Source organism: Ambystoma mexicanum, chromosome 4p (genome assembly GCF_040938575.1).
Source record: "Ambystoma mexicanum isolate Mex_15411 chromosome 4p, UKY_AmexF1_1, whole genome shotgun sequence".
Taxonomy (NCBI): domain Eukaryota; kingdom Metazoa; phylum Chordata; class Amphibia; order Caudata; family Ambystomatidae; genus Ambystoma; species Ambystoma mexicanum.
The window spans coordinates 539,314,256-539,334,013 of NC_090927.1; the positions used below are offsets into that span (position 1 = coordinate 539,314,256).

Here is a 19,758-nt window from a genome sequence, read left to right on the forward strand (position 1 = left end):
CCAGAGGAGGGGCCCTAGTGCCCCTGTGCTTTTTGATGACATTGCTACAGAATTATCAGTGCAAATTCGCACCACTCGGTTGATGATAGGGGGCTGGAAAGCTTTCAATGCCAGAAAAACTGCCAGGAGCTCTAGGTATTTGATACAGGACATTCTGTCCTGGGGTGTGCGCAAATCATACACCATGAGGTGATGCAGTGTTGCCCACTCACCCTAGGAGGGAAGAGTCGGTTGTAACCGTAACTTGTGGGCAGGGTTCCTGGGAGGAGGTTCCCACTGAAAGGTTGCTGGCGGATGACCACCGTTGAAGATCCACTGTTATGGAGGATGGGATCGGAATCATTTTGGAGTCTGGGTCTACAGCCTGGGACCAGCAGCCCCGAAGAGTAAGCTGGGTGCGTCACTCTTCACTCTTGCAAGGGCTAGGGCTAACATGCATGAAGCCATCAAGCTGTGTCTCAGGAACCACCAAGCCAACATGTGGGAGGACTTCAGGAAAAGCTGGCAAGCGGCCGAAAAATTTGCAATTCTGTTCTTCGTTAGGAACACTCTGGCACTGACAGTATTCCAATGGAAACCTAGAAAAATCAGGCCTTGAGCAACCGTCATAGATTTCTGGCAGTTCACCCACAGCCCCAGTTGGCACAGGAGCTAGAGGAGTGGCTGAAGATTGGTTGTTGCAGCCGTGGGCAAGGACTCTGCAGAAGCCAATCGTCCAAAAATGGATAGACATGAACACCATGCAGTCTGAGAACGCTGCAATGACCGCCAACATCTTCGTAAAGACATACAGTGCCGAGCTGAGACCTAACGGCAACACTCGATACTGAGGGCCCCAGATCAGGATATGCATGTAAGCATCCTGAAGATCTACCACACTGAGCCAATCGCCCTTTGGGAAAGATAACCTTATCTGGATGGGCGTAATCATCTTGAATTTCTCTCGGGTAGGAAACGATTGAAGTTGGAGAGGTCGAAGATAGTGCACAGGCCAGCATGGTTGGGTTTGGGCACTGTAAACAGAAAGGAGTAATAGCCCTCTCCTTGCTCCCGCAAGGCGAAAGGTTCCACTGCTCTGAGGTCCAAAATTTCTGTACCTCGGCTAGAAGAGAGGGTGACCCAGTCTACTGAAGAGGAGGGTGAGAGGGTGGGGTTTGAGGGCGAGGCAAGCGAAAGCCAGCTCGGGCGATGGCCAAAACCCATCGGTCTGATGAGATGGTCTGCCACGCCTTCAGATGAGACGATATACGCCTTCCCACTGGAGTCTCCTGAGAAAGATGAAAAACATCATTTAGATGGTTTGTCAGCGGCAAGATCACCTGTTGCCAAAGCGGAGGCTGATGACCGAGAGGAAAAACAGTCAATTTGCCTTTCCTGCTTGCAGCAAGGCCCACCAGAGTAACCTGCAGCCCAGCATGCACGGCGCTCCTGAAACCCTCTGAAACCTGAGAAGGACCTTGTCTGGGTACCCGAACTCTGCGCATAGGCCGCTTTAGCTGGGGGTTTGGCAAGGACCGACAAAGATTTAGCAAATGCTGTGCTTGCCTTTGTTTTATTGAGTTCCTCATCGGTGGAGGAGTGGAACAGCTCTTTACCTTCGAAGGGAAGATCAAGTTCTTTGTCCTGACCCTCCTTCGAGAACTTTGTAGCATGCAACCACACTTAGCAGGAGATGTCTACTCCAACCATAAGACCCCCAGCAGAAGTGTCTACAAGATGGGCCACTGCCTCCAGCAGGTCCTGAGCCAGCACTGTGGTATCGGATAGGTCCTCTTTACATTTTTCCAGCCTGTCCTGAGGGCTACAATCCTGAAATTCAGAAAGGTCCTTCCACAGCTTGTGATGTGCTGCTGCCAGGATGACTTTGGTATTCGCCTGGCGCAGCTGAAGAGCAGAATTGGAAAATACTTTTCACAATGGCGTCAAGAAGTTTGTTCACTTTGGACAGGACCCGAGAGGCAGCCGTAGAGGATGCAGAGGATGGATTAGACTGGAGTGTAGCTGCTGTCACCACCGTTGATGAGGGGAGCGGACATGCAGTCAAGGGTATGTCTTCTGACGAGTGTAGCTTGTAGCGAGCATCAATTTTCCTATTTACGTGCTGCCCAGAATTAGGATTTTCCCAGACCTTGCAGGCTTCAGCTAGCACACCCATGTGCGCTCCTGTGTTGTAGGAGTTAAGGCTCCTGAAAGTACCCATCGGGTATCGGAATATCCACCAATGCCATCATATCTACGACCGGGCCATGAAAGGCTCTGACAGAGTGGGGCAGGTCCTCGCTCCCCTGGTCTGCTTGGTCTTCGTCAGATGTGGCAGGAACAGAAAACTGAACCGCAGCACGCGGTACCTCAGACCCTGTGGGAATACTTGACTGCACAATGGGCAGTGGTGAAAGTGGTGGCAGTGGAGGAGGGGACCTCACCGGAAGAGGAGGGGGCAGCATTACTGAAACCTGCTGAGGGGTTGTAGGAGCAGGCTGTGGCTCAAGAGGCGTGTGATACAATTCTTTGAATAGATCCTTAAAGTATGCCTTCATCGGGTCAGACAGCATAAGAGCCTGGAATCTGCCAAAAACACATCCTCAGAGGAAAGTCTAGGCACAGAAGTGGGTAGAGGCCACCCTGGAGGGGCATACCCCCAGGATTGTAAAGAGGCTGGTTCCCAGGATGGCCCTCCACCAACTGGATCCACATAACTAAGGGAGCGAATGCAGGAGGAGCAAGACTATGTGTGGCAGCGGAAACCGAGCAAGCCAATCCATTGGTGGGCGGAAAGGATTCCTATTGTCCACATTCTGTGGAAAATGCTGCTGTGCCCCAAAAATAGGCTCCTCTGCACCAGCTGTTGAGAACATTGGTGTGAAATGTCTCGTCAAAAAGGCAGCCTCAGCTCACCTGGGTTGAACCAGCATTTTGTCACTGTCTGAGGTGATCTGCGTCACAGGTGCCAGTGAGGCCAGTTTCACCACAGGGGTTTCAGGGGCTTTTATTATCCATTTCAGCCTTGTGACGGGGAACCTTGGCACAGCCGGTACTAGCAGATCTAGAGTGCTTTTGACCCCCTTTGGATTCTGCGGAAGAATTAGCCCTTGGTGAGGGAACTTCGGCAGGGCTGGTACTTGAAGACTTAGGGCCTTTGCCCTCCTTCTTTGCCCCCTCAGCAGGATCGGTTCGACCACCAGATTGTGGGGAGGCTTAGGGTCAACTCTCGACCCCTCGATCTTGACGGTTCTAATTATAGCCCCTAGTCAGGATCCTCAGGGATTACCCTGGAACCTTTAGTCACTGTACAGGAAACCCAGGTCAAAACAGCCCCAGAAATGTTGGGCTTAACCTTAGCTCCCAGACGGGGAACCTCGGATGAATATCCAGTCTTGACGGCCCCTTGACAGGGGGTCCTCAGAGCAAACTCTGGAATCCAAGTTAGATCCATGTTATATCCCTTTCAGGACACCTCAGGGAGAACCCTGGTACCAGAGCCACTTAGGCCCCTCCCACAACCAGAAGACCCCTGGAAGGAGTTCCCTGGCCAGGGTGCCCTGAAAAGGAAGGAACTTACCGGACGCTTCCTTTTTTACTGCTGTAAATGTGGAGGAAGAATCCATTGGAATACTTCCTCACAGCTGACGAGCCGACGCTGGAGTGCCTGGACGGAGAGGGAGTTGCAGTAGAAGCAAGAGTCCCACCGGTGTTCCGGGCCAAGCACTCCAGACGGAGAAAATGGGTATCTGCTCGCACGAAGAACAGGACACGAATCCCAGATGCTCCGGCATAGATGGAGGAAAGAATACCGTGGAACCAGAGCAGGAATATGAAGGACAAAGGAACAAAAAAGATAAGATTCCCTACGATGCAAGTGCGTCCGACCCAGACCACACGGAGAAACATAGTTGAGGGTAATGCGCGGGGCAGAGCTCAGGAAGGCGGGGCTACGGTCACATGCGGTGGTCCTGCTTAAAATTAAAAGAAGGGCAACATTATTTTTGATGCTTCAAAAGTGCTCCAGTCTCGCCGCGATGGACGGAATGTCCCGAAAGTAAGGAGGAAAGGGGACGAGACGTATGAGTGAATTGGTAATTCATTACTACCACAGGTATCCCGATTTTGGTCCTTGGTTGTTGGTATCACTGGACAGGATTATGCGCAGATATTGATGCATATGTCCTTCGCTGGTTATTGGGAGTTCTATGTCTGTGTTCTGTGTCAGCGCGCTGTCGCTGTTTTATTTTGGTGGTGCACAGCGGATTGATTGACCTTGTGATTATTCTGTCGCCAAGTTAGTTTTGACTTTCACCACGCAGTGCCTTACATTTGCCACTCAATCAAAGGGTCACCGTGGTATGCCATTACCAAACGTATCCTTGGCCTACACCAGACGTCTTAAAATTTCTGCCTGCAGGCCTGTCTTGTTTAGGGAATTGCCATATTCCCTTAGGGTTACTTGCAATTGTTTGCCAGGATGTTGTTTGCAATACCCCACTTGTTCTGCAGTACCTACAGGCCTACCTCCCTTTGCTTTCCACAACACAACTTACTCCTGCAGTAGGGACAAATGCCTCCTTCAAGTTTTCGACGTATGGGGCATTCAACTGTAAATATTTGAAAGTGTTGAATTTTTTGACTCAGGGTTTCAGGTGGTCTGCCTGATTTCAGGCAGACCACCCCGTTGTCTTGCGCGAGACTTTGGAACAAAGAAAGTCTAAGGTGTCCGATGTTCATTGGTCAGACTTTTTTCGCATGGTACAAAGTTGACAGATTGCGTTACAGGCTAGATCGCATAGGAACACTCAGGCTAGGTTGGAGAAAGAACTAGAGAAGTACAGTGTTTCTGCAGACACTGCTAAAGAATCCCATTCAGAAGTACCTACAGCGCCACCTTAGACCTTTTAGATCCATCTAAGCACCATGCTCGCCTCATCTGATGGCCCGCATACCTACTTTTATGCCACCACCTCCACCCGCCAACTGTCACACTCCCCGAACTGCCCACGCCACTGCAAGCTGCCAGACCAGCTAGCCCCCACCACTCTCCCCTACCTCTCACAACCATGTTTGCATCCCCAGCCACCTCATCTTCATCCCCCTTCCCGCCTCCACTTCCGCCGCCAGTATGCCAGAAATACATGGAGGACCTGCAAGCATTGTCCGACTCCTATGCTTTTAAATGCAGGCCAGGACAACTTACCAGACAAGATATTCAATGGTCCCATTCATTTATGTCTGAGCAACTGTAAATATTTGAAAGCGTTGAATTTTTTTACTTAGGGTTTCAGGTGGTCTGCCTGATTTCAGGCAGACCACCTCCTTGTCTTGCGTAAGGCTTTGGAACAAAGAAAGTCTAAGATGTCCGATGTTCATTGGTCAGCCTTTTTTTACATGGTACAAAGCTGACAGATTGTGTTACAGGCTAGATCTCATAAGAACACTCAGGCTAGGTTGGAGAAAGAACTAGAGAAGTACAGGCTGCTTTCAAAAGCCGTCCAGAAAAAGAGTAGACCCACTAGCAAAACAGGCCTTTACCGAAGTGTTTCTGCAGACACTACTAAGAAATTCCATTCAGAAGTACCTACAGCCCCACCTGTAGACCTTTTACATCCATCTAAGCACCATGCTCGCCTCATCTAATGGCCCGCTACCACCTTTTACGCCACCACCTCCACCCGCCATGACACTACCTCCACTCGCCAACTGTCACACTCCGCAAACCGCCCACGCCACAGCAAGCTGCTAGACCAGCTACCCCCTGCCACTCTCCCCTACCTCTCACAACCCTGTTTGCATCCCCAGCCACCTCATCTTGGTTCTCCGTCCCGCCTACACTGCCACCGCCAGCATGGCAGAAATACATGGAGGACCTGCAAGCACTGTCCGACACCTATGCTTTTAAATCCAGGCCAGGACAACTTACCAGGCAAGTTATTCAATTGTCACATTCATTTATGTCTGAGAAACCCTCGCTACACACAGTGGAAGCCTTAACATCCTCTGCTTCATCCACCCTCATACCTATGCGCACTTTCCCTCAGGCTAATACTGATGCGGAACCTATGAGGATCCACACTCCCTGGAACTCCACTGACTTATAACAATTCCCCACGTTGCCTGACAACCACCACTGCTTTCATGGAACATTAGGACACAGTGATTTCCTGCTAGGATCTTGCCATTGGGGACCTTAACTCTTACAAGCTGTGCTCAAAAAAACTCTATACCAAAATGAATTATGGCTAAACTGCAATGGCCTGAAATACTAGCGGAAGATGAGAATATTACAGCTAATATTACAGCTCTTCCCGACCCTCACCAAAGAAAATGCATCTTTCAAACAGAACCAATGTGAATACCCTATGACTACCTATCTAGGATGACTGACTTTTTTACCACATTTTTTTAGACTAGTCTACTTCTGGAAATGTCTAACAATATTCAAACAAATGTTTAAGTTGGCGGGTGGGGGGGCAAGATTAATCTATTGAAAAAGCGCAACAAGCAGCACAGGAATTCTATGACAAACTCAAACGCCAGGAGCAAGATGGAGTTATCCACCTTATGGTTTGCAAATGCAGCATTCTCAACAAAAGAGTACCTCTGTGGCCCGGGGAAGCCTGGGTACTTCACGCTAGACCTATGCCCAACAGAATCATCCACCACCTTTTCACCAGCCACTGGAGAATTTTGCACACCCATTGTTGCAAGCCAAGCAACCCCTGCCAGGGCAACCTTTCTGCCGATATTGTAAGCAGACGGGTCATCACATCCAACAATGTCCTACCAAGCGTTCCAGACCACAGTAATATGGTCCCACTACTGCTTGCAATGATTTCATTCCTCCAAGCAGTTCTGTTTGCTACCCTACACCCACATCACCTGTCCCTCCACTTCCTCCTCCGAATGGGGGCTACCAGGACATTCATATCTTCTATGGTCCACAATGACTTTGCCAGAGGGTCCCTGCCATGCAGTCTGCTGCTTTGCCAACACTGGACTACTTGACACTGGTGCCAGGGGCTCCATGCGGCGAGCTGCTGGATTCCTAAATGATGATGTCTCCAAGGAAATGTTCAATACTGTTGGCATATCTGGCACCACTTTCCCACATCCAGTATCACCTGGATTATCTGTTTCCATTGGTTCCATCACTTAACACCACACTTTTCTGTTAAGCTCTTGCTCACCTACTAAGGTCTTGGGCATTGATCTGCTATGCAAGATGCATTGTACCATTGGTTGTTATCGTGGTTGTATTTATCTAACGGTTCCACAATCTAGGCTAGCTGAAGGTTGGCTTCTCCTTCACTATCAACACCTTCACAAGCTACACAGGTACATGGCAAATTCCCGCTGCTTAACCTATTTGCATCACTCTCAATCCAGGGCTGCCTCTCCAAACATGCGCCCAAGTACGGAATATCATCTTAAGCAGAGGAGGGTAGCAAGCATGTCGTCTCTCCCCTCTTCGCACAGAATAGGACGGACTCTCTTTCGCGTATCCCTGGACTTATTTCTGAGTTGCCATACTGCCTCTCGTTCTTGTATTCATTTTTATCCTGTTTCCAAACTCTCCCCCACTCCACGCTCACATGTCTCTCATTTCTGGTATTTCTCTCAATTTCCAGAATCACTCACTTTTATTATTCCTCCTCGCCCTATGTGTCCAGAACACCCTGCAATATATGTGTTTCTTATTTGTTTCTCCTCAATGATTTTGACTTCCTCCATTTGTCTATTCTCCTCTACAATAATTCAGCCTCTCTCGCTTGGTCCAGGGATACTGTCCTGCTGTGTTCTCATATTCTGATGATCCTCTGTCTCCGGAAACTCTCCCTCACACTGTTTCTCTGGGTCATGTTACCTGTCTCTGACGTCTGGCCTTTCCTCTAGCCCTCTTATTCCTTATTAGCATGCCTTCTGTCTGCAAGTCGTATCCTCCCCCTGTTTTGTGTCTTTTTTCTTCTGTACAATGCCTGCTTCTTTTGCTTGTCTAGTTTTCTTATGTGTTCTGTTGCTGTTCACTTTTTCTTTCAGGATCTCCTGCTCCTTTCCAACATCTCTCCACCCCCTTTGTTATTTTCCAAATCACTGCGCCTCCAACACCTCCTCTGGCTGCTGTCTTCCACATGGCTCTGTAGGCCGAGGCCTACGGCTTTCCATGTGTGTTGTACGATGACTTCCATGATCCCACGCCAAATGTTTCACTTGCCTCTGCCTTCTTCTCTGTCCATATCCACCAGGACTATTAACACCTCTATGCATCCACTTACAAGGGACGTCAACTCATCTACAAGTCCCTTCCAATGGGCTTTATGGATGCCCCATCTCTCTTCTGACAGATTCTGCAGGGGGCGGGGCGGTTCCACTATGCTCCAATACATGGATGACCTACTGTTGGCTTTACCTTCCTTTCAGGTCTCCTTCGCCGACTGCGACTCATGGGGTCTCCTGACGCTTCCTCATCCTTCGCCGAGAGCAAGACTGCACCTCTCCATTGCTCCCGCCCTCTTGGACAACTCTAAATCATTCACCCTGTTCTGTGATGAGAAAGAGGGGTATGCCATAGACATACACACGCAGAAGCACAGGACCCACAAGACCCTGTAGCCTATTTTAGCTCACAGTTAGACCCTGTAGCCTCTGCTTTTCCTAAAGGTTTTAGAGTGGTGGCTGCCGCTGCCCTTCTCCTTACAAAAGTTGACAACATTGCCCTAACACGGGCTTGCATGATTGCCACACAATGCACAGCAACTATATACACGGATTCACAGTATGCTTTTGATATATAACATGAATACGGGACCCTCTGGAAACAGATAGGCTGCCTAACTACACAAGGTACTCCAATTTTTAATGCACCCTATAAAAGCATAGATTATTGCAATTCTGCCAAATACTGAGTAGGCCATTATGAAGTGTAGGGCCCACACTCAACTTTCTGACAACACCCTGTTGATGGGCCGCTGTTTCTCCTATTATTTGAAGACCCAATAGCATCACTTTACATCCTGCCCTCCCAGTTCCATAAACTCTGACAGAGGTCTCTCCCCCACGAGATCCTTATGGGGAGGCCCAGGCGAAAGCCAGTTAATTCACCACCTTCCCCTGACCTCTGTGACTTACAACTGAATGATGACCTTATTGTGCCATATTGCAAAAGACCAATGCTCGTTGTCAGTTCTCAATTCCATAAAAAATAATCCATGCATCCTCGCTGGAAAGTTCCTGAGAACCCACGCCCCAGTCCACACCAGCCAGTGAGTGAAAGCAGCACCTCCATTCGATGACGATAAACAGCAAGAAGTCCAGGACAAAGACAACCCGTCATCCAACATCACCAAAGACACTGCAAAGCTGCAATAGGCAGGGGTACTGGAGAAAGAGACCCATCTCCAGCATCCCACTGGGTTCTCAGCAGCTAAAACTGGTGACTACACCTCCAGCACTCCTCGACAACGAATTCCTGCTACCTTTCCCAAAGTACAATTTGAGGAGTGCGTCCACCACCTTACCTGACTTCAGCAGACCCATCGCTCAAAAGATTTTGCTACACTTGTCTCCGGCAGGTGACCCATCACTCTCAAAGGTTTGCTATCCTTGTGTACTGCGGGTGACCCATCACTCTCAAAGGTTTGCTACCCTTGTGTACTTCGGGTGGCCCATCGCTCTCAGAAGTTTTCTACGCTTGTGTCCTGCGGGTGGCCCAGCACTCTCAAAGGTTTTTGTCACCAAGCAGCCACACTAACGCTGCGCACCTGAAGTGTAGGTGTATAAGTGCTCCAGCCAAATGGGGTTTCGGAGGCCAGCTAGGTGTGCCTAGCACCGCAGGTGATATCTTCCATCTCTACGATATGTCATCATCCTGGCAGGCATCCTGTACTTTTGCATCATCGTTCCTCCTTTCTAGCCATTCCTGCAACAACTGACACTCTTTGGAACTTTTGAGCATAATGCCCCAATCTGCGTAGGGTTGGACTGCTAAGGCTAGGAATAGTGCGACTGCTACCTTATTAAATGTGAAGTATTTGCACCATGTTGCTGTTCATTATCATGGAGTTGATTCTGTCTGCGTCACCCTACATCCACCATCTTCCACCTAGACACTAACATCTTTCTCAATTTCTCTCAGGCCTATGCAAACCTAATAAATGTATTTGGAGGCTAGATATGCTCCCACACTCCTATGCATGCTGCGGGGGGAGGGGATTCCCTTCATCCCTGTCCCATTTAATCTTGCGGAACGGGGTTATGACCTCCTTATCAATGCCTTTTCTTGTCCCAAGATGACCCATCCCTTTTCCTGTGGATTCTTCTACCCAAGCTACACCAATATATTATGCTCTGATCTCTTTCACCACTTTCAAACAATTTTGTTTTATTTATTTTTTTGTATTTGTGATTGGTTTATCAAAACCTTTACAATAAAGAAGAGCAAATAGAAAACACTTCATCACATATTGAACAATTAAAAATATCCATCATGGAAATTGCATGTTAGAATATTAAAATGTGTGTATTACTAATATCATAAAACCATTCCACAGTAGGGGTGATAGGAGAAAATAAAAATAAAAAGACGAAAGATTTTTAAGCAGGAAAACCAGACCATACATTGCTTTAAATTTCTTACATATTGGAAAGTTAAAATGCTTCTTTACTAATGGGTATTGCCCATGACAATTCAGTTAAATCCACTTGGTCAGTAGCACCCATGATTTTATAAAATTTCATTTACAGAGCAACGCAATCCATGAACAGGTGTTTAATGGTCTCTATAGGTGTAACAACATGGATCGATAGTGTCTATTTGGGAAGGTCAGGAGAGAGAGGGCTACAAATCCTCTACGCTTGTGATCATGGAACAACTGTTGCAATGAAGCAAAGCCATGTAGTGCGTCAGTTGTCGCTATCCAGTCTTGATCATATAGGGTAATTTTGATCTTACCCGGAGTACATTTCAGTACTTTCACATCTAAACCCAGATCTAAAAGTATTGATTCATACTTGGATTTCAGTTTAGGTAAAAATCCAACAGAACATAGCCCAATGTTACCGTGATTAGCCTTTTGCGCTTCAGAATAAAGGTATCCTGATCAGCCTTAAGAATTTTAAAATACAAAAGTAAGATCTGCCATTCAACATGTGCTTTAAGAGAAACAAGCCCCATTTCAAATTGCATGGCTACCACGGGGATCTCATTTGGAACTTGCAACACATGTCTCCACATTTTCCATTCTATAGTATCTAACCAAAGTTGGGATTTATTTGGCCATAACTCGAACCCGTATATCAGTTTTAGAATTACTTTCCGCTCGTAAAATTGAAGAGATGCTTTAATGGAAAAACAATTTTCTGTCAATAAGGCTTAGCTGATTAGTAAAGTTTTTTGTTTTCCAAATTACTGAGGTTTGTGTAACTCCAAAACTGGGTCTTGAGGAGAAGTGAAAGCCTAAATAGATCAAACTGGAGACAACTTCCAATTCTTTTGATTGAAAGACCATTTACCAGAGTCATGCTTACTGCCTCTGGAGAGCACCAACAGTTTTGTCTTTTGAGGGTTTGTTAACGCATTCTCCTTTGCATAATTGGTAAATGCTAACAGTCTGTGCAACCCCATGTTTGACTGGTCAAATAACAGAACATTGTCTGCGTAGGCAATCCTTGAGGTTTTAATTGTACCAAACTTGGGGGGAATTAATGCAGGTGAATTAAGGGGCTCACCAATATCGGAAACATATACATTAAAAAGACGGGCAGTTAACATGCAGCCCTGTCTAAAGCCTTGATGTGTAGCCAATCTACGTGATAGGTTTCCAGTTTGATTTAATCGGATACAAATTCTTGTGTTACAGTATAAACAAATGATAAGGTGATGGAGGCATGCAGGAACCCCCATTTGGTTAATTTGGAGCATAACCTTGTGCAATCTACCTTATCGAATGCCGTGGAGCGATCTATTGAAGTGACATTAAGTTCTTTTAAGTGGGGAGCTCCATGCTGATTCCTGTAATTCGCGTAGAACCACACCACTAATGTTAGTGGAATGGCTGCAGGGGAAACCTGTTTGGAAGCGGTCGAGTCTACCAATCTCCTTTACCCATTTTTCCAAATGACCTATCAAAATACTAGCAAAAATCTTGCTTTCTACGTCTAGAAGAGGGATGGTCTGTAATTTATCAGGTTTGTTCACTCACCCTTCTTGTAGATGGGAACCACATGCGACGAATTCCAAGATTTGGGGTTCACCACTTTGTCAATAATACTAGCAAAGAGAATTGAAAAAATTCCATACGTGTGGATCATTTTTCAAAACCTTCATGGAGAGACCGTTTGGCCCAGGAGCCCCAGAAGATTTGGCTTTCTTAATGTAATGATTTTATCTGGATCTGGCTTTGTAATAGACACGCCAGTGGGTAAGTCACCTTGCACCTCATAACTGTCTGTCCTCTGGAGATTATTGCCGGAGTACAGAGTAGTAAAGTTAGACAGCCAGCAGGACTCAGATACAGCATTAACTTGAGAGCGAGCTTGGCAATTGGTCGCTGCATTCCAAGTTTCCCAAAAAAGGCGAGAGTCCTTCCCTGCTAGTAAACAAATTCTGCATCTTTCTGTAGTAAAACTGCTTTGTTTTGTTTGCAGAAATGTCTATATTTCTTAGTTACAAGATCGCGCAAGGAATTATTTTCTAGCCAGATCGCTCTTCTAAGCACTCGCTTTTTAAAAATAAAAAGTTGTTCATTGTAATGATGTAGATGCCCACCTGGCTTGTCATTGACCTTTGTGGGACCATCTGGTATAATGTTAGACAAAATTCAAAATTAGCAAAAGGTTCTCTGTATATTTCTCGACTCCAAAACAAACCAATTTACTGTTGTATGATGATTTTTGTAAAAGGGTCATTAGCTCTTTATTTAAATTCATTGAGGTTTTATAGGACCAGCGTACCCTATTGCCTCGATTATTAGCTATCAAGTTAGTAGTTCCATTTATGAGAACCTTAGCCGTCATATTGAAGGTTAAGATTACCATATTATGGTCACTCCGTACATTTTCCAAAACCAAAAAGTCGGAACAAGCATTCATTAATAAATTGGTCAACAAATATATAATCCAGGGTCGAATAACTTGGCCCTCTATGCCAGATTGGTGCTCTTTTACCTGTGTGGCCATTAACAAATCTAGGCTTAGCATGATAAATGCCCAGTTCCATCTGGTGGTGGCATTCGCACCTGTAGGAAAATAATCAGAAGTCACTCTGTCAAAATCATCATCGGTAAGAGTGTCAGAGCAATCAGCATTTAAATCACCAGCCACTTTGGTACCCCGTTTTTTAGCGTTTTCCATCATAAAATACTAGTTTCTAGATCCTTCAAGAAATTGTCTAGATCGGCTATCCCTTTATGCTGATAGATTTTAACAAGAAGTAATGAGGCATGCAATTCGCCACGGTGCATCTTGACAGCCAAAATCCCTGTTTGAGTTGCAGTGATTAACCCGTCCGTAGATCTGCCCATTTTAGGTGATATGGTTGCTTGAAGTAACAGCTTGTAGCCATGTATTTGAGGGCAGCTAGTTAGCCAGGTTTCCTGGAAAGACATTATAGAGTTAGCTCTCAAAAAGGACCAAGCCTTTCCATTCTCATTCAAATGTGAAAACCCATGGGTGTTCCAAATGACAAATGTGAGGGAAAGGGTCTCAGTGCTGTCGCTGGAGGACAATCGTCATCTACGTTTTCTGTCCCACTGAGCTGGGGTGGTGGGGTGTCGAAGTAGATACATTTTTGGACTGCTCTATCATTGCGTGTCAACGCTCTGTCACCCTTACCTCGAGCTCCTGGATTACCTAGGCTAAAACAAATACAGAATCATCTATTTTATTGTGTACACATTTTGTGGCAGTGCAACTTTCAACACAGAATGCCAAAGTCTCAAATATGGCTTTTTCAGCCAAAACCAAAAACATAACCAAGCGTGAACAAAAATAGATAGCACATATGCTTCATTGCGATCGGTGGGGATTTCCAATTTCAAAAGAGGAAATTTATCGCAATATAGGAAGATTGTTAGTACAGTAAACCTATTCAGAAAAACGTGCATGTCCCCAGGAAGCTGACAAATCATATATCGTTTTTGAGTGTCTTTTTGGCTTGTTGCAGAGAAGGGTGAGCACGTTGCGAATGAGGAAGGTTATCAGTCATAGGTGCCGTCATTCCATTGTGTTGATGTAAGGAGGCTTCAATATGGGAAGGAAGGTGCTTTGCACTGATTACAGCTTTAGAATGATGATTAAAAAGGTAACTTCACTCCTTTAGCACCGCGCAAAACACTTTGAGTCAATGATACTCGCCTGTTATCTTTAGATGCCTAGTTTGTTTCGTGCTGATGGTTTACAACCCAAATCGGTATACCCACATGGGTACTGTTCACAGGTACAGCTTCACAGCGTGCTTCACAACGTATTTCTTCCATGGGCAATGGTATTGGAATTTCAGCTATTTCTGATCGAGGCCAATAGAGTTTGCCAAATAGAGTCTGTATGTTACCATTAGTGTTAACTTGGCAAAGACAGAGGCTTGTCCCGGAGATAGTTGGCAGGCTAAGGCCACTAGATTCTCGATTTCGCTCGGTTTCACCATCTGACCGAGTAGTTTGATGAACCTCAGACACTGTAGTTTTCGAAATTGACCTCAAAGGTAGCTGAGTTGAAGGGATGACCTTTTTGTCAAAGGTCGTAGAAGTCAGTGGTTTTTCCTCCTGTTTCTGGACATCGTTTCCTGGTTGCAGATGCGGTTGCTTGATCACATCTGTGGAACTTAACTCTACTGGCACGTCTGACTGCACATGAAGATAACAGGTTTAGCTGAGAGATGGTAACAATAATCCCCTTTCTGTAAACTTTTTTAGATTGAAAGGCTCACGAATCCTTTGAAGATACCAAGCAGACTGGAGTGTTGTATCCCGTCCTGAGGAAGGTTGGCTAGAACTGTTGGGGCTACATTTTTCAAGCCTACACCACATCACAACCGAAACACGTGTAGACGATAAAAAACTCTCTGTAATAAGAACAAGACACACGAGTGTTGGACTTGACATCGCAAATCGTTTCTACATTTGGCATAATGAACACCCATGTTTTTTGAAACTGTATGAGTATGAATATGATCTGTATGATTGAAGTATGAATGATGAATGATGGAAAAAAGGTTTTTTAGGTTGAGCCCATTATTAGAACATTATTGATGTATAATTAAATAACATTTTCTGTTATGTGAAATAAATACCATATCGAAAAACTTTTTTTGAAAAAACAAAAAAGATTCTGTTCTCTTTGTTCCTAGTGGTCCATATTTTGCTTTGTTTATGTATACTCACCTGGAGGACCACAGGGAATGACCAGGTCCCCTTATATTGTTTTATGCACACTGACAGAGACAGAAGTAGCAAGGTCACAACTGCTTGAAGCCTTAGGACCATTTGATTGTGAGACAAACGCCTGAGTCGACTAAGCTTGCGGTAACATCGAGAGACTTTCATTAAGTAGCTTACTTGATGGAGTGATTGAACTAGATGCAATTGCGATATTCCGGCAATAGAGTTGGAATGACAGGCGATCATTTAACTTTTCTCAAAGAACGATTTTGCTGCTAAGGGAACAGTCACTGACTTTTTGGAAGCTTTTTTTTTCTTAATTAAATTTTGAGTTCATGCGTCTGTTTCATTAGTTGTGATGGAGGCTTATTCCATAGCATATTGGGTTTGCTGTACGGTTGTTTGCCGATTTCCAAAGCAGAGTTTCCTTCGGCAGCTCTTTTCATCGATGTCAGCAAGGAGGTTGATTGCACCACACTAAGGTTTTGGCACATTGATTCAACCAAAATCACTGAATTATCCAGAATTATTAAATCAGGAACTTCGTCCTGCTTTTCTGAGAACTGAAGAGGAGGCAGCAATAGAAGAGGGAACAGCATATCCCCCATCAGGTCCAACTTCCGTGCAATCATGTCAAAATAGTTTGAGTGATCTTTCCTTTCCTCATATATGTTGTCGTTTAATGCAACAAAGGAACTGAGCACCATGTTCAGCGCTGAAACGTTGCTGAAGTCAACCAAATTCTGTCATCAAGTTCCAGATGCATATGATGTAAGCCTGCTCTGTCATTGCGAGAACTGCAAGGTACAGCATTTGCTGCAGCTTGGTTCCCACTGTGTTCCTCTATACGATTAGTTAAGGCAGTTGGAGAGTCAGGAGGAGAGCCATCTGAGGAGTGTGGTAGAGAGACACTCGCCATAGCTGGAAATGGCGTGGTAGCCGTAGGAACACAAGGTAATTCGAAGACCATTGATTCGGCAAGGTTGATCATACTTAGATAGTTTGCGTGGGAATGATCATCTCCTCAACAGTCCTCATTCTTTCAGATGATTTAATTTCAGTGCTGGAAACAGATTTTTTGAAGAATTGAGAGATTGGATTCTGTCCGATTGGGGAGATTGTATAGTCCTTTGTATTATGAATTATTGGGGGCAAAAGCCTCAAGGGTTTTCTTTTTAAACTCCCTTGAAACTGTGGAGGCGGAGCATCATTGCCTAAGTTTGTTAGCAGTTCCGCCACAATGGCGTCTTCCTGTGAAGATACAGTTAGAATTAACTTTGAGGTGGTCTTTGAGAGAAGTCTGCCCCTTGTTTGTATTAGAGTTTGCATTCGTTAAAACAGGTTTAGACTTTCTCGTGGTGTGCTTGAGGCCCCCCTGACTTCTTAAGCTGGTCCGACCCATAAATGTTGCAGTGTTAGTCGGCACAGGTTACAAAGGACACTTTACCTGAGTAGACAAGGCTCGCTGGTCTCAGTCCTCAGCCCTCTGTCTGCTGACCGCAGACCGCTTCACTAGTCACCCACTTTGCAGCCGCTTCGTGGGTTGCCACGGGATTTGAAGCAGAGCCCGGCAGGGGTGGGCAGAGTCAGGCACAATCAAGTAAAGAAGGAGCAAACAGGAGCAATAAAATTGCAGAGCGATCCGACCGCAGACCGATTCACTTGATATTTTAATTAATGTTGTCATAATTGATGCTTTGGCAATGATAGTTTTCTTATTCGCTGCCTTCTGTCATGCTGAGCTAGACAGGTGTCTTACTGGCCCACCAAGATCAGACTGCTGCCACTTGAAATAGAAAAGCTTCCAATTATGAATAACTCAAATGTGCAACACCGATTGGGCTGAGGTTTTCAATTAGGAACTTTTTAGGTCCACAATCTCTGTCTCTAGGAACAACATTGTTTCTTTAGCAATACATGTGTTTCTCCACCCTATCCTTATGTCACCCATTTACCTGGGTATCTTTAAGATTATACCCCAATCCTGTTCCATGTTGTCTACACCCTGTTCAGGGACGACCAAACAGGAGTTGATTTGGCAGGATTGCTATGCTAGGCTATGCAATGCAGGATTGCTATGCTATACTATAACATGCAGGATTGCCATGTTATGCAGGATTGCTATGCTATACTATTATATGCAGGATTGCTATGTTATGCAATACTATGTTATGTTATGCAATGCAATACAATGCTATTAGGCTCTCCCATACAGTTAGGTCTCAGACCCTCCACATCACCTCTCTCTGCCTCTCGGTGCCTGCTCTACACGCAGCACCCCGGACAGGTCCAAACCCTTCCTAATGCAGAGGGCATGTCAGACCTTCTCTTCCGCTTATTCTGTACAAGTTAAGCATTAGCCCCATATATGGGAGAAAACAGAAGGGGTTTCTGCGAATGCTGCTTGTTCATAATACCACACAATGTAAAATGTCGACGGTTCTTGCCAAATGTCTGTAATGTCGTGTCAACTAACAACCCCATTGTGAAAGAAATATATTATTGTTTGCCTGTGATATGCTGGGTGGGGGCTAGAGAGAGAGACCCTGTACAGACTGCCCGAACACTGGCATGCTGCATGCTGTTGTCCCTGCTGATAACTCTGTATGCTGTATATTTGTGATACAATACATGAAGCCCGATTTACTACCCATCAGCCTGATCTCTTTATTTGCTGCAAACTGAGGCTGGCCGAGGGGGCCTTATCTTGACCACCACAAATTGCATTTGCTCTTCCAAAAAGAACCCTCTGATCTGTGTCCCATTTAAGAGACTAGCCTGTAAGTTATTATTTATCTGGTACAGGACACCTGCGAGTTTGGGATCTCTAGAATATGCAGGAGAGAATGTGGTGATACCGGTACTCTCCTGCACATATGGTGGGAATTTTTAACTTTTTTGGGATGGGGTTTCTTGGATGAGCTCGAAGGTAATGTGCATGTCCTCCCCTGGATGGACAGGGGGTGGTTTGCTTGTGAATACCAGCAAAACATACTTACGTATTCCATTCACCCACAGGGACGACTGTTTACACCTTTTTACTGGCAGCCAAAGCTGCAACAGGATTCATTGGTGGAATAGTATGCCCCCACTTCTTACCTTATGGTGGTAGAAAGCGTGGCACTCATTATAAATTGAGAATGTAACAGCAGTTAATAATGAATCTTTCCCTGTTTCCGTTTCAAATGGCAGATTCTAATACTGTATTTGTCTTAAGGCAGTGGGGAGGTGCTATTCCCAGTGGGTATAAGAGCTGTTGTTCTGTTCGACGTACAATAGTTATGAGAGATGTGGCTGTTCCCACGGAGGATGAAGAGACATTCTTCTTACCTAGGTATGTGTTTTTTTTGTAATGTACTCTCTCCAGTAGTTGGATGATACTGACCATTTCTAGGACATGAACATGTAACAAAGGACCGTCTGCTGACTAGCCTCTCCTGCAGCAGACCATGTGGGGGATGGAAAATGGGGTGATAATGACATGTTATGCTGTGTTATATACCACTGTACTTGATGCCACTTGAATATGCCCTTTTGAAATACAAATACAATTCTGTTGAGAAAAACAAACAGACTATATCTGGCTCTGGCAACTGTACTTTCACTCTCCGAAGCAGGCAGTAGCAATGGCCATATTTGGTAGCACCCATACCACACTCAATCTCTCATAGAAAGCAATGTTTTTCTGTAAGAATTTGTACTTCTTTTACATAGGAATTTCCCATATCCATATATTCTTTATCAGAAGGAAGTATCCCATTATAAATCATGAATGCTGCCACCAGTCAGTATAGGCCACAAGGCCATCTGCACCCAAAGATTCCCATAGGTAGTAGGATTCCTTTGAAGCACCCTAACCAAGAGAGGCTTAGGGCCTCTGTGGCACATTCGTTGTTCATGTCCCTTGTTAGGCCTTAGATGAGGACTTATCAGGAGAAAAGTCAGGAAAGTAATCAGAATATGGCAGTGTGGAGGAAACATTGTAATTTGAACTTAACTGAAAGTTGCTGTGACATTACTGTAAGAAAGAAATCATTGTTGGGACGTTCGGGCGAAATGAGCTCAATAATGGGAAGCATATGGGCTGATGTGGATTCAAACATGAAGAGCAAAACCTAAGAAAATAAAAAGAAACTTCTTCACGTTTGAATTTCAATATGCTAGCTCAATTTGTTAGAAAAGGCTTTCACTGCCAAATTATATTATATGCATTCTAGTAGGTTCCTTGTTTGCTAATGTTAAATTTTAAAGCTGAATTGTATTTATGGTTTGCAGATGCAGAATTATCTTTCTTAGTCCAGGCTTCTGACCTTGGGGTACCTGGGACTTTCCGTCTTTACTGAGTAGAATATTGTGTCAATTGGGAAGGGAGACTCCTCCCTATGACATCATGGTAATG

At 45.3% G+C, this 19,758-nt stretch overlaps 1 protein-coding gene across 1 annotated transcript in view; it reads right to left on the bottom strand.

Annotated features, from left to right (window-relative positions):
* ERICH1 (glutamate rich 1) overlaps window positions 1-19,758 on the bottom strand; it is a 539,909-nt gene that overhangs the window by 101,569 nt on the left and 418,582 nt on the right. The window lies entirely within an intron of this gene.